At 36.5% G+C, this 16818-nt stretch overlaps 1 protein-coding gene across 3 annotated transcripts in view; it reads left to right on the top strand.

The window, feature by feature from the left end:
* LOC141402496 (palmitoyltransferase app-like) overlaps nt 1–16818 on the top strand; it is a 490233-nt gene that overhangs the window by 43115 nt on the left and 430300 nt on the right. The gene's annotated exons all lie outside the window — the stretch shown is intronic.

The raw sequence follows: 16818 nt of genomic DNA, 5'->3' as shown, positions 1-16818 counted from the left end.
CAACCATCGCGAAACAATTGCTTCCATCATCTTCTCATCACCACAGCATATTTTTTCGTTGAGTCTATTTTCGATTTCATTCCATCCAATTCTGCAGCAAAGGTACATAGATCTCATCTCAACTCCAAAGAAATACTTTCTTTGTTTGTCTGTAAATAGAAACACTGTTAGTTGACGTTCCAATTTTTCCTGCTGTTGTTTCCTAAGCCGAAATAGATTTGTTTGCATCTCTCCTTTAGAACCAACATCCAGTTGTAGTGGTGGCGGTTGAAGAGATGGGATGTGTGTGTGGATTTCATTTCAAATTGTTTTGTTTATTTTCCGTTGAGTTGACAAAATGAATGACGTTCTCGTTGTTGTCTAAAAAGAAACGAGAAGGAAAAATAAAAGCAATTATTTGAAAGGAATTTTCTTAACGAATGATACTCGAGACAAAATAACATCAGGTAGAGAGAAAGTTGATTACCATTCCAATTTGTGTTTATATTTTTATGTTGATATTCATCTCAAATTGGTAAAAGAAGATTCAAATTAAGTTTTATATTGACAAATGAAACTGGTATCATCTAGGTTCTGCACAACAGGTTCATTATATTATTACTTGAATAATTGGCTCACCAGGAAATGCATTTTTGGACATCGCTTCCTCAGTTTACGTTGCTTTAATTTAAGAAAAATCGATTTTAGAAAAATATTTTTTTTTTACAAAACTTTACTTACTCCTGAGTAATATATTCATAATAATTTTCAATAAACGTAAATACTGTAATCGGTAATAAAATATTCTTTTATGAATGTGTAATTTAAATATTATTGTCCATTACACTTTTTAAGTGATTTCCATTTTCTCGATCTTACATATGTGGTCTGAGAAGCAGATCTCTTGTAATAGAAAAATACCATCGTACACTTTTCGATAATAAAATTTTATTAAGAAACCATTCACGAGTTTTGCATTCAATTCAATTTTATTGAATTGACGAGTACGACTGACTGTGGTACGTGATTTGTTCAAATTGGAATCTAAGGCTTCCAAGTTCTTCTATTCATGCAATCGAATTTAGGTAGGTGTTGATAGGTTAAATGAAAAAAATATTTTCATGCTTCAATAAGCACGAGTTTTTATATTTGTTACATATGAACATTGTCTTCATGTATGTGATTGTGAGAAATATCAAAAGATGTGAGGCGAATAGACATATTTTCCTCAAAAGTAAAGTACTTACTCAAGTCATATATCGGATGTATGATAATAGAGAACTGTATTTTTTCTATAGAAAATCCATCAGTCTATAAGTCACGGAGGATTTCAAATTTTCTATAGAAAATCTATCAGTCACGGAGGACTGAACATTTTCTATAGAAAATCTATCAGTCACGGAGGACTGAAAATTGTCTATAGAAAATCAATCAGTCACGAAGGACTGAAATTTTCCTATAGAAAATCTATCACTCAGTGACTGACGGAAAATGTTCTATAGAATATCCACCAGTCTGGAATGACACACAATTTTCGTACGACCATGTTATGTGTTGTTTACAGTGACTTGGAAAAATCACTTTGCAAAAAAATGAAATTTACTTGTGAACATTGTGAACATTTTCGTCCAAGAATTTTTTACAACTTTTGACGTAGATAATCACCGCAAGAGTGTATCGATCAAATTAAATCTTTGTATGTCGATAAAGTACCATCCTATAAGACTATGAAAGACTGGTTTAATGAATTCAAGCGTGGTCGGCACTCGCAAAAAAACGAATGTGGTGAAGGTCGCACAAAATCGGTCGTTGTGCTAGAAAAAAAATGTCATGCATGAACGGACAATGCGAGATCATAATGTTAAATAAAGTGAGATAGAGGCATCCTTGGACATTTCTTCCACCAACTAACATTTGATATTGCATAAACACCTGGCCGGAAAAATGGATTTTTCTCGTTAGATACAGCAAAATTGGAAATCGTTCAAAAAAACAAGGCTCCTGTGAATTGGTTCAAAGAAATTGAGCATAAAATCGATCGCGGTGCTTCAAACGACAGTTATTTATGTAAGAAGCACTTCTTCAGAAAAACTGACCTTGTGGCGACTATATGGCTTGGGAAATATAGGACGGTTAATAATTGGTACACTATAATTTGTTTGCCTGAAGTCTTCTGAGAAGTTCGAAAAATGGACAAGAGAAGACAAATCATTCTGCATCACGAGAATGTGGGCTCTCACACATCGATTCAAACCAGCGCCTGTTTGACCGGACAAAACGTGGAATTGATGGGTCATCCGTTCCAATGACTTCATTTGATTCCAGTACATCAAGAAAAAAGGCGTGTTCAACGATTTGTATACCCTCCACCATAGCTTGGGGGTATATTAAGTTTGTCATTCCGTTTGTAACTACTCGAAATAATCATTGTAGACCCCACAAACTATATATATTCTTGATCAGCGTGCAATTCTACATCGATATAGCCATGTCCGTCCGTCTGCCCGTCTGTCTGTCTGTGGAAATCACTCTAGCGTCCGAACGGATTGACGTCGGTGGATAAAATTTTGGGAAAATCTATTATTTGTACGTAGGACTTTTGGTATTGAAAGCGGGATATGTAGGTCCACGCTTTCGTATAGCCCCCATACAAAATGACGCGTGACGCGTCGTCGTGTTAAGGAATTTTTAAGATATTTGTCCCATTTTACCACCGAATTGGTTGTAATTAGTTATTTTGTGTCTCCAGAGGCCAAAAAACATTCCTACCAAAGTTGGTTTATATTGGTCCACGTTTTGGTATAGCCCCCATATAACGCCCCATTTGACAATAGAATCGGTTGCAACTTTGTATTTTGTGTTTCCAGAGGCTAAGAAACATTTCTACCATAAAAGTTTTATATAGGTCCACGTTTTGATATAGCCCCCATAGGACGATATCTCCTGATTTTCGGCATTTTGAAGGTTTTGGCCTCATTATCACACCGAGATGGCTGATATTTGGTATTTAGTCTTCGTTGGGGATATTAAACGTCCTCCCCAGAAGTTTGTAGGTATGGGTCCGCGCCATCATATAGCCCCAATAGAACGGTAACTTCCGATTTTCGGTATTTTGAAGGTTGTGGCCACATTAATCCACCGAAATGGCTGAAATTTGTGGTATAAAAAGTTCGGCCCGACCGAACTTAACGCTCTTCCCACTTGTTGTTGCCTGAAAATACTGTAGAAGAGTTCAAAAACCATGTTTTGGAGTTGTCTCAATCGGAGTGGAAAAAGTGTTTCGCCAATAGGTTTGAGCGCACGAAAAAGTGTATTAATCATGCTGGAGACTACTAAAGAAAACAATAAAATCGTTTTTGATGGTAAATATTCGCGTTTTCATTGTTAGGCCAGATAGTTATCGTTCAGCCCTCGTATCTGAGAAAAAACAAAAAATTCCTTTGTGTAGAGGCTACGTTAAAACGACTCTTGAGGCACAATCCCACATACCTAACAAAAAACACAATGAATATAATAATGTCAGTTATGGTGTTTCTTTCTCCAGAAATTTGTACAAATTTCCAAAATGGGTAAAATGATCGTCTTTAGGAACACGTCACGTCCGCACATTCCAATATGTTGACTTAATTTTTTGGTTTCCTTAGTTTCAGTATGTTTCATATAGAAATTAACAAACGGTGAAGGCCAAAAAATTGGAGTTTTGACTAGGAAAATCGATTTCTGAACCACCGACTGGCTACCAGTGGGGAGGCCCGGGGGTCCGGCCCCCTGTGTCCGCAGTTCTGGCAAAACTATATATTTTCTATATTTATGCAAATTATATTCATAACGATGATTTAATCTACATTTGGTTATCAATATCCACCAGCTATTATGTGTTGTAAATATAACCGTTTTTTGTTTATCTCTCTTCTATAGGTAATTAATACTCATGTCAGAAACAAATTAAATAAAACATCGATAGAGATAAGGGCAGCGTTTACATTGATTTGTAGCAATAATATTTTTTCTAGAATTATTTAATAAAAAAACTCAATAAAATTATTGTTGATGTTATTTATTCAAGCCATATAATATTGGGAATAATTTGACATATGGTATATATCATTAGTTGAAAATTAGTGTTTTGGTTATTTTTACTCAATATTTAAAATAATGGTATTTGTATCCAATTATTTGAAGTAGTTATTTTAAATAGCTACATTGACTAAAAAAAACTTTTTGATAGTTCTGTTTTATTGGAAACTAATTTCTATGAATCTAGTTTTTATGTAGATAGATATTCGTTGGAAATATTTGTCAAAAAAAAAAAAAAAATGGGTCTATTTCTTATTGCGACAAGCGTCGAGTCGCGTTGCCAGTTGCAATTTTTACATTATGGATGGCAAATTCTGTCGCCATAATGTTAATTTTCGGGCGATAACAAATTAGCTGTCGCCATGCCTTGTAAACATGCAGAATAACAAGTAAAAAAGTGTCAGTCGGCTTTGCCGACAGATATATACCCTCAGCCAATGTGAAGTGAAACTTTCTCCTATGGACAGATCGAATGTATTTAAGGTCTCTTCAGGAATTAACTGCACTAAGACACAAATGTTGAACTTGTGGGGGGAGGTAACCTTAGGGGGGACCGATATGGCCATTTCAGAAGTTAAACTAAATTTTGACAAAATATAAGGAGTTTGGACCAAATTGGTTGCCCCATTCAAGTGATATCGTAATATTAGGCAGAAGTACCGGAAGTTGTGGACCGGTATTGCCCCGTGAAACTAAGTTTGGATATAATATGACGAAGACCAAATGTGCTCTCCGACCGCCACATATCGTGACAAATAGGTTTTTACACCTTTCGGGCTGTTTTCCCAAGAAATATGGACTTGCCCCCTGAAAAAACCTTTACCGTCGTAATGGAGGTAGCGAATGCAAATCGCTTCATCAAAAATCAAAGTGATTCGAGAGCAGGTCTTAAAATGAACTTATCCGAAATTTTGTGTGAGAGGTACCACAAGGAGTAGACAAATATAACCCATATTCGAACCTGATCTATATCTGGTAGATATATTAGGATGTGCAAAGTATGGATTCCATCAGTCACACCCTTCAAGATTTATGGTGCGCACAATTTTTCCGAACATATTTTAAACTTTTGTGGGGGAGGCACCTGAAGGAGTGGACCGATATGGCTTATCTTTCTATACAGAGAGTAATGTTTATAAAACGCAAAAGGCAATTTTTTAATTCCAACAATGTACTCACAGGCAACTGTGTTGATGTTACTTCAACTCACAGAAATCGATGATTTCTTAGTTGAATCGTGCTGTCAGCTTGTAAATATTTTGTTTTGGTGTTTTTTTGGGAAAGCCGAAAAGTGAGCATCCTTCTCATTAACATGAGAATACTCGATGCTTAATGATTTCAGGTTTTCACTAGAGAAATCATCAATTCAAAAACTGAAAAGCCAATTGATAATTCCCTTCGCCGGGATGAAATCATGATATTGGTAGCGATCAGTAAATTTTGCAGGCTGTCAGTGCGTTTTGTAAACATTACTCTCTGTATTGAAAGGTAAAGATGAAGTTAAGCCAAAGGGGGAATACTCCAGACTTTAGCAATCATATGTTTGAATCTTCAACTAAAGCAAAACAAACATAAATATTACTCCTTCGAATTTCCCATTTCCCCAAAAATGTAATCAAGAATATATTGACTGATTGCCATATGTATTCATCATCTTCATTACATGTCTTTGCTTTCCTTCGTTTTGCATTTCATTTGGTTGAATACTTTCTGTTGTTTATTTATTTTACCCATCATGATATGATATTTTCTTTCTTTTCCCAATTCTTTTTTTTGTTTTCGTTCAGATTTCGATTTCAATTGATAATTTCATTAACAAGAATACACCAACACGTTTGTTTACTGTTTTCCATTTCAAAGTGTTATCGCATTAACACCCCCTACGTAACAACAAACCAAGCCAACCAACCTTCCGAACATGTTTATCTATGAAATTCTATGAATAAAATCTCAACGAGCCACCCAAACAAGCAGGGGAGCAGCAGCTCATTTGCAATTCAATTTCTGCTTGCAGCAGCAGAAGCGTCGAGTTGTGAAAGCAAAAAAGAAAAATGTTACAGTTTGTATTCTTGTACTTTTTTTTCGAAAACTATAGTAACATGAAAATCTTATCTATAGATACTGAGGTTCAAAGATAAGGCGAACTAACATTGTGTGATTTCTTTTTTCCCCAACTTGTTCATGTGAAATTGCAAAAGGGTAGAGGGAGTGGGTCAATGAATTGTGATATGCAATGTTAAACAATTTTTAATCTTTTTGGTATTCCATCAATCATTTGCTAACCAAAAAAAAGAATACAAGAAAAAATGTCGATAAAACAAATTGTCATCGAATACAATAACATACTCGTATGACAAACAAGCATTAGGAATTGTTATTAATACAAATTTGAGACAACTGCAAATGATGTAGGAACAAGTACGAAAGTTTCAGTTAGCTGTGCCGACAGAGATATACCCTCAGCCGCGGACGTAAAGGAAAGATGTAAACACAATACTTCATACATATATAAGGTTTTTTTTATACCTTTCACCACTATGCGGGTTATAAGTTGATTTTAGCCAAAAAGTTTGTAATGCTTCGAAATAATCGACGAGTTGAATGACGAATATCACAGCTATGGTTGAGGACCTTCCAAAAGCAAAGCGTGACTATGAAAGTAGAAAATCCCATCTTTACAATGATGCAAAGTAGGTTGGCGTAGGTAGCCAAATAACGGAGATAGCGCAATTTTTTAATCACGCTACAGGTCTCAATTTTGATCGGATCGTCACGATTAAGTTTGGTGATGGTCGAATAATATTCAGGGCTCGGAACGGAAAAAAAATTACCTCGGCTTCTAGTAGGTGTATTCCAAAAGGAAAGCCCGTCATTGGATAAGGAAAAATAGTTTGGCGCACATCACACTTACACATTTTTTATTTGAAGTGTACTGACAAGTATCTCAGCTTTGGTTGGAAGCGTATCTGCAATAAAGCGATTCTGAGCTTTAAAATGTTTCCAATTGCGTTATTGAAATGAAATGAAATTGAAATACTTGTAATGTTGAAAAAGACGCTGGGTTATTCCAATTTGGGGTATTTTATATCCATGTCAGATATTTCTGCTTCTGTTGGGCATATTCCAGGGAGAGTGCTTGATAATGAATCTAAACCATCTGAGCTTTAAATTAATACAAAATGTAGCATTGAAAAATCGAAAAAATAGCATAGTTATTGCAATAGGCGATAAGCTATCACATTTTAAATATTTTGAAGTCCCGGAGGGGAAGAAGCCTATTGATTTTAGTGATGGTCGGATAATATTTAGGGGTCGGAAATGGCAAAAAACTTAGGTGGATAAAAAGACAACGTTTTTTTCAAAGCGAATATCTCAGCTTCTAAGACAAAACCTTACAATGAAAGCAGAAAATATCACCTTTCTAATGATATAAAGTAAGTGCTCGTAGGTGATCAAACAACGAAGATATCACAATAGTAACAAATAAAACCCCAATTTTCATTTTTGCAATTTTAATTATTTTGACGAATATCACAGCTTCGGTTGAAAACTTTCCAAAAGCAAAGCCTGTGTATGAAAGTAGAAGATCCCGTCTTTACAATGATGCAAACTAGGTCGGCGTAGGTAACCAAATAACGGAGATATCGCAATAGTCGGTAATACATCCCATTTTTCCACTCTTTTGGAAATCACGCTACAGGTCGCAATTTTAATTTGATCGTCACGAAAATTTGAGGGTTAATGGGGGTCTCACAGATGAAGAATCCTATTGATTTTGGCGATGGTCGGATAATATTTAGGGGTCGGATTGGGCAAACACTTATTTGGAGAAATGTCAACATTTTATTTCAAAGCCAATATCTCTGTTTCTTTAAAAGGATTATCTAAGGCAAAACCTGGCAAAGAAAGTAGAAAATATCACCTTTACAACGATGTAAGGTAGGTTGTCGTAGCTGCTCAAACAACAGAGATATCGCAATAGTCGGTAATGCATCCCATTTTCCGATTTTTTTTTGTAATCACGCCACAGGTCACAATTTTTATCGGATCGTCACGAAATTTTAGGGGTTTATGGGGGTCCCACAGAGGAAGAAGCCTACTGATTTTGATGATGGTCGGATAATATTCAGGAGTCGGAATGGGCAAAAACTTATTTGGAGAAAAGGTCTACGTTTTATTTCAAAACCAATATCTCTGTTTCTTTAAAAGGTATATCTAAAGCAAAACCTGGCAAGGAAAGTAGAAAATATCACCTTTACAACGATGTAAAGTAGGTTGTCGTAGCTGTTCAAACAACAGAGATATCGCAATAGTCGGTAATGCATCCCATTTTCCGTTTTGTTTCTAATCACGCTACAGGTCGTAATTTTGATCGGATCGTCAAGAATTTTTTGGGAGTTGATGCGGGTCCCACAGAGGAAGAATCCTATTTAATTTGGTGATGGTCGGATAATATTCAGGAGTCGGAATAACCGAAAAGCTTATGTGGAGAAAAGTCGACGTTTTTTTCTTATGCGAATATCTCCGCTTCTGGTTGGAGTATTCCAAAAGGAAAACCCGTCAAAGGGAGAAGAAAATATCTCGTTTATATTGATGCAAAGTATGTTGGCGTAAGGGAGCAAACCGAGATATTGCAAAATTCAGTAATATACCCAATTTTTCCATTTTTTGTAATTGCGCTACAACTCGGCATTTTGATCGGATAGTGACGAAATTTTTGGGGGTAGATGGGGCGCCACAGAGGAAGAAGCCTATTGATTTTGGTGATAGTCGGATAATATTTAGGGGTCGGAATGGGGAAAAACTCATTTGGAGACAAATTCAAAGTTTTATTCTTTGTGAATATATCGGCTTCTAGTAGGGGTATTCCAACGGCAAAGCCTGGAAGAAGAAAATATTACCTTTATATTGGTGTAAAGCAGGTTGACGAAGGTGGTCAAACAAGGGAGATACCACAATAGTCGGTAATGCATCCAATTCTTCCATTGTTGCAATCAAGCTACAGGATGGTCACGAAATTTTGGTTGCTTATGGGTGGGGGCCATATTATTTTTGGTGGTAGTCGGATTATATTCCCTAAAAGAAATGTTTACCAGTGAAAAGCTTATGCACAGGGGTAGTGGTGTAGGGTATCACATGGTCGGCCCCGTCCCGACTATAGCCTTTGCTCACTTGTTTTTTTTTTTATTTTTTGGGTCAATTTCTCGGGAAGTATGGACTTGTCCCCATCGTAACTACGACCGAATAAACAACATGCTCCCAAGAATTTAGAAACGATCCCAGACGAGTCCTTAAACTGCACTCTCTCCAAACATTGTGTCGTCAAAATTCGGACATAATCCGAGTCTGCAGGAAATAATACGATGTACAACCCTTCGAGGGTTATCAGACATACTAACCATTTGATATGATTGATGTGTGGTACTTCGGTGGATTCCTAATTATACCCTCAGCATTTATGCTAACGAGGGTATATACACTTTCATACGGGCAAAATGTGCCTTATCGAAATAATGGTTTTAGACCCCAAGTATGTTTGGTCGAAATGTGTTTCAGACAATTTGGAGTTGATTTAGCCATGTCCGTCCGTCTGTCTGTCTGGCTGGAGCGCACGATAACTCTCGAACGGATCAACCGATTTGGTCCAAATTTTGGCTATCGTAATATTTTGTCCAAACTTTCTACTCTTTCTACTCTTTCAGGTACCTCCCCCACAAAAGTTCGCAAATGTTCGGAAAATTTGTGCGCCCGATAACTCTTGAAGGGAGTGTCCGATTTGGTCCATACTTAGCAAATCGTGAAATGTCTACCAGACTTAGATAAGGTTTCAATATGGACTCAATTGGTCCACTCCTACGGGTACCTCCCACACAAAATTTCGGAAAAGTTCAGTTTAGGGCCTGCTCTCGAATCGCTTTGATTTTTGTTGTAGCAACTTGTATTCGCTGCCCACCATACGACAGTACAAGTCCCATCAGGGGCAAGTCCATACTTCCTGAGAAAATAGCCTGAAAGGTGCAAAAAATCCATATGACACCGTGTGAAGTGGTTGGAGCGCACGATAACTCTCGAACGGATCTGGCAATTCGTTCCAAAATGTGGCCTTCGTAATATTTTGTGCAACATTAGTTTAAGTTCAAAGATAAGCCATATCGGTCCATTCCTTCGGGTACCTTCCCCACAAAAGTTCAAAAATGTTCGGAAAAACTGTGGCCAACGATAACTCTTGATGGGAGATACCGATTTGGTCCATACTTTACACATCCTAATATATCTACCAGATATAGGTCATGTTCGAATATGGACTATGTCCACTCCTTCGGGTTCCTCCCACTCATTTTTGGATAAATTCACTTGCTGAAGCAATTTGCATTCGCTGCCTCAATTACGACAGTAAAAGTTTTTTCAGGGGCAAGTCCATACTTCTTGAGAAAGCAGCCGAAAGTTGTAAAAAACCCCTATGGCACCATATGTAGTGACTGGAGAGCTCGAACCGAATACTGTGGTCGTCCACAATTTGGATATTGTAATATTTCTTCGAAATTTGAAGGTGGTGCTTATAGGTCCACTCCTTCCGGTACCTCCCCCACAAAAGTTAGAACATATTCGCTAAAATAGTAGGCGCGATAACTTATAGACGTAGCAACCTATTTGTCCATACTTTGGATATCTAAATATTGTCGAAATTTATTTTATGTTCAAATTTGGGCCCTGTTTTTCCAATCCTTGTGGTACCATCCGCACAAATGTTCAACATTTTCGTGTGGTTAATGTTCTGTTCGGGGATCCTGTGGACATTTTTACCGAAGGTTTTCCTTGTGGCCTTGTTTACAGCGATATTATGTTTTTCGTAGGCTAGTGTGATAAAAAAACCCTATCTATCGTTATCCCAGCTTTTATTCCTATCCATACGTTTTTTTTGGGAAAAAATTATTTCGATCCACACAGGCTGAGGGTATATCTATGTCGGCCGACTGATACTTTTTTACTTGTTTATTTGAATTGTACTGACAAGTATCTCAGCTTTGGTTGGAAGCGTGTCTGCAATGAAGAGATTCTGTCTTGGCTACAATTTATGTCTTAGTATTGGGTCACAAATCTCAATGGCTAGGCCGTTTTATGCCAAAATATCCAAAAAACATGACAAGAGTCTGATAAAAAAACTTGAAGCTAAAATCGGGAGGCTCGATTTTTACCGTAGACGTATGGTCTAGTACACTTTTGTGCTCACTACAATCCCTGGAATCAGAAACGCGAAGCGTCCCTTTAAGATGTTCAAATCTTCCCACACTAATAGGCATGCATATCATCCACTGTAGTAAGGTTACTTACTACAGAACTAATTGACGTTTAATTATACAACGTGAATTAAAGAGGCCTAACAGTAATTTCTCAAACATTGATTTTAATAAAAAAGCAATTACCTCGGCAGCAAGTAAATGCGGAATGTAATGCTCCTTTTATTATCTGCCGTCGTCCATCATACATACCCACCTCCTACCTTATGCAATGTCTGCCTGGTACACTCATGCGTATAATCAATTTTACGCTATTGCACTTAGACGCCGCCAACACTCATACGACAACTAGACTACGCTTTTATGCTCATTGAAGACTGTTGATGGATGAGAGTGGTTGAAATGGCTGTGCTTGATTTCATGAAAAAAATGTATATACATCTTATTATAAACATATATTTATATGTATTTGTAGTTTAGGTCTGTCACGTTCCGCCATGTGCGAGTGTCATGTATTGGATCGATGACTTGTATACCGTCATGCGTTCAAAAGTAAATATTGAACTGTGTGCAACATTTGTTATAAAAACATACACCTGCATGCATACACACGTAAACTTATTTGCTGAAGGTGTTGGCTTTTGATTCTTGAGCTTTTTTTAACACGCACACACTCGACCATGCACATTAGCCAAAACTTACCACAACACATTTCGTGTTGTTACCATTTGAATACAGTATGTATGTATGTCTGGCCTGAAAGCAATAAATTAATCAAAACGGAAAGGATATACATACATATGTATTTACGTATGTGTGAACGTAGCGCTCCGGAGTCCTGCTCTATAATATCAGTTGATTAAAAATGAATTCGAATTTCTTGACTAAAGGAAGGGCAAGTTTTTAATAACATTTCCTAGAACTGGGAATTTTATGGTGATGTTTTTGAAATCTTCTGAGATTGGTCTGCTGCTATTATTCAACACAATAGACTCACATACTCACACAAACTCTGTGTGTTGATTTGAAAATTTAATGACACCCGAAAGAAACAATAACTTGCCAATATGTTTAGGTTTACAACACAATCACTGATTTTTGAAGACTGCAGTAGCCAGGAGCAAAACCACAGATTCTACATTTTTTGATGAATGGTATGAATTTAATAATGAGAATATTTTGTATAAAGTATCATCAGACCTCTTTGGATTTTAGAAATATCTCTAGGATCGTATAATCTAGAAAAAGGGACACGGTGCTCTTGAATCAAATTTAAATGGAAGGTACTTACACCTGTGAAGTTTTTGCGGATTCTGAAACTACAATGTTCATAGATGAGAAAAATCAAAAAATAAAAAAAAATCACCGGAGCGCTTTTTAAATTCAAGTAGACATTTTTAGGGGTTGTTTAGGTATTCACGATTTTGCCTACCGCAAGTCCTATCAAAATGAAACTTAAAATTTTGTAGCTATGAAAATTCTCTACTAGATTGACCTTTACGGTATTTTCGTAGGTTTTACCATTTTTGAGATATTGAAGTTCAAATTGGGACAATGTCATGTCATGTCATGCTCGGTGCGCCTTAACTAACTTTAAATGAAAACCGCTTACACATGGGAAGTTGTGGCGGATTCTGAAACAGCAATGTTCATAGATGAGAAAAATCCAAAAACAAGAAAAAATCGCTTTAGGAATTTTTAAATAAATCGCGGTCAAAATTCACATTTTTAGGTGTTTTTTAGATTTTGCTTAGAAACCGCAAGTCCAATCGAAATGGAGCTAAAGAAACTGTTATAGCTGTGAAAATTCTCTACATGATTGACGTTTATGATTTGTTCTCAGGCTGTACCATTTTTGAGATAAAGAAGCTCAGTTTACATTTTTAGGTTTTTTTGTTAGGGTTTCGCGATTTTGCTTGACTACTGCAAGTCTTATCGGCATGGGACCTGAGAAAATCTTATAGCTGTGAAAATTCTCTACAAGACTGGCTTATGTAATTTTTCCTAGGTTGTACCATTTTTGTTGATATATACCCAGCAAAAAAAGTCCTCCCAAAATCATGGGTTTTGTAAGGGATTTTTGGCAGCCGTAACTACTCGCAAACCCCCTTTCTTCCCCATTAGTTTTACAAGGGCATGTCGCACTCAGTTTGTAGTTATTTTATGACCACTAGAATAACTAGTTATTCTGTGGCCACTAGAAGTTGAAAAGTAAGTAGAAAAAAATTCTATTTTTAGAACAGTTGATGTAGAGATTTTTTTTAATTTCATCACACTTTCTTACTTTTATTTTACTTTATTTTATTTCGATCGCTGTGCGAGTTGAACACACGAACCGCACACGCACACGAACATTAAGGGTTGCTTAAGAACTTAAATGTGCAGTGCACTGTGCACCACGAACTGTTATTTTTTAATTAAAAAAACTCGCGTGCCGACAGTGAGCGTTAAACACACAACCCTAGGATTTATAGTCGGACACACACTCACTGTGCCACCGTCCTCATTACTTAGTGAGGAGCAAAGTAAGTAGGTGTGCCTTGTATTTTTTTAAGAAGTATCCCATTACTTTTCAGATTACTTGTAATGGGAAAAGTAGCTTGTTTACATTACTTTGTAGTGGGTTACGTAATGACTACTGGATCCGAATTTTTGCTGTGATAAGTTTAAGTTGGAAAATTGCATGACATTGTTTTATAAGGAGACGATACAGAATTGAATTGAATTTGAAATGTCCCAATTTCAACTTCTATATCTCAAAAGTTGTAAAACCTACGAAAATATCATTAAGGTCAATCTTGTAGAGAATTTTGATAGCTACAACATTTTCTTTATTCCTATTTTGATAGGACTTGCGGTTTCCAAGCAAAATCGCAAAAACCTAAACAACCCCTAAAAATGGAAACTTGAATCGGCGATTTTTTTTTGTTTTTTCTCATCTCTGAACATTGTAGTTTCAGAATCCGCAAAAATTTCCCAGGTGTAAGCGGTTTTCATTTAAAGTTAGTTAATGCGCACCGAGCATGACATTGTTTTATAAGTAGGCGATACAGTCAGTGCATTGTCCCAATTTGAACTTCTATATCTCAAAAATGGTAAAACCTACGAAAATACCGTAAAGGTCAATCTAGTAGAGAATTTTCATAGCTACAAAATTTTCCGAAATTTTGTGTGGGGGGTACTCGAAGGAGTTTACCGATTGAGTCCATATTGGAACCTAATCTAAGTCTGATAGAAATTTCATAATGTGCGAAGTATGGACCAAATCGGTTACTCCCTTCAAGAGTTATCGTACGCACACATTTTCCGAACATTTTCGAACTTTTGTGGGGGAGGTACCGGAAGGAGTGGACCGATATAATCCATCTTTGAACTTGAACTAAGTTTGGACAAAATATTACGAAAGCCAAATTTTGGACCAAATCGGCAGATACGTTCGAGAGTTATATTGCGCTCTAACCACTACACACGGTGTCATGGGGTTTTTTGTAACTTTCAGGCTATTTTCTCAGGAATTATGGACTTGCCCCTGATGAAACTTACAGCGTCGTATAGAGGACAGCGAATACAACTTGTGTAAACAAAAATCAAAGCGATTCGAGACCAGGTCCTAAACTGATTTTTTCCGAAATTTTGTGTAGGACGTACCCGAAGGAGTGGACCGATTGAGTCCATATTGGAACCTCATCTAAGTTTAGAAGAAATTATACGATGTGCAAAGTCCATACAAATCGGTTATTCCCTACAAGAGTTATCGTGCGCACAAGTTTTGCGGCTATTTTTGAACATTTGTGGGGGAGGTACCTGAAGGAGTGGACCTATATGGCCCATCTTCGAACTTAAATCGAATCTGGACAAAATATTTCGATACCCAAAATTTGAACCGAATCGATTGATCCGTTCGAGAGTTATCGTGCGCACCGGCCTGCCAGACAGACAGACGGACGGACATTGCTAGATCTACTCAAAATTGTCTGAAACGGATATCGTACAAACATACTTGGGGTCTAAAACCATTATTTCGATGAGGCACATTTTTGGTCATATCAAAGTGTAAATACCCTCTTTAGCCTAAAGGCTGAGGGTATAAATAACTTTTTTCCTGCAAGCGGGCCTTCTTTTAAAAGTGCCAAAAACTTTGTTGGGTATTATAGCTGTATCCTTATATGTCAATCACTTGGTTTTTGATTGAGAAAATACTCTTACTATATTCCTAACAAATCCCTGACTTTATACGATTTTAAAATCTACGATTAAACTTTTATCGCATATTTAAATTTTTCACCAAATTCGAAAATCGATTTTTTTGAATAGCTTGGGTTTTAGGTCAATTGCGTGGAAATGCATAGGTCAAGTGAAGCGTTATAAGTGTGAAATAACAGATAACAGATAATACTGTAACAAAATGCAAAAAACCTCACAAAAATATTCGAAAAAACAGAGTTTTACGTAATTGTTTGCAGCCATTTTTTGTGGCGTTTAAACGACCAGTTGCTTTCCTTGGGTTAAGGAAACGTCGAAATTAAATATTTTCATTTTGACCAATATTATAACTAAAACATTTGGTAGGATTTGCAAATTAGAAGAATTTTTATAAGTAGGAAAACGAAGCTTAGGATATTTACTAGATCATTCAAATTAAGTTAAGGCGTGATTGATAGTCCTTTGTTTCAGAAACTCGATTATCATCAATTTTTTCTAATTTAAAATAAGTTTTTTTCCCCAAAAGTAGTCATGTTTGTAAGGCTTTTCCTCATTAAAAATTAGCAATAAAAGTTGAGTTTCGTAAAATTTGGAATGTGGATTTGCATCTTTAAATTTTTTGATTTTTATCGTTGGGCGCATCCACTGTGCGTGCATCCTTACATACGAAACCTGACTGTGTAGACCATTTAAATACTACAATAAAAATATAACACTTTGTATATTGTACTGTATGTTGTTATTGTTGTTGTTATTATACTTTCCCTTGAAAGCAAAACCTTCGATTGGTTTCAACCACTTGAGAATTGCTGTTGTTGTTGTTTCACATTTTTTGTTTTAGACTTTACATGGTGTGTTGTGCTTGAAAGTTCACTGCTGCATACCTTCGCTGTGTTGTAAATCAAAGATGTTTCAAAAGGCCAAAAGGTAATGTCGGTGGTAAAAGGATGTGTACTGAAAGGCAAAGGTATATTTTGGTGTGAGTGTGTGATGTGAGCCAGCCAAGAACTACCACACTTTAACCTTTGTTATGACTTTTGTTTGTTTATGTTGTTGGTCATAAGTCTTAGCAAGCGTTTACACGCACACACACATACACAAACGGGAACATTGCATGGTTTTTTACATCCACCTCTATGTTCTGCTGTTTGATTTATAACAATTGCTTTGAATACGATTTACAAAATAGCTAGCTGCGTTATTGGTGCAGCTGTTGCTGTCTTTGCTGCTGTTCTCAATGTTTATGTTGTGTTTTACTGCCATTCTTGCTGCTGCGTTTGTTGGCTCTTGAGTCTTTTCGGAGCTGTTGCTGCATTGACCT

This window comes from Musca autumnalis, unplaced genomic scaffold (genome assembly GCF_047663935.1).
Source record: "Musca autumnalis isolate F117 unplaced genomic scaffold, ASM4766393v1 scaffold_4, whole genome shotgun sequence".
Taxonomy (NCBI): Eukaryota; Metazoa; Arthropoda; class Insecta; order Diptera; family Muscidae; genus Musca; species Musca autumnalis.
Note: the sequence above shows the minus strand (reverse complement) of the source record. Positions and strands in the feature narration are given on the sequence as shown.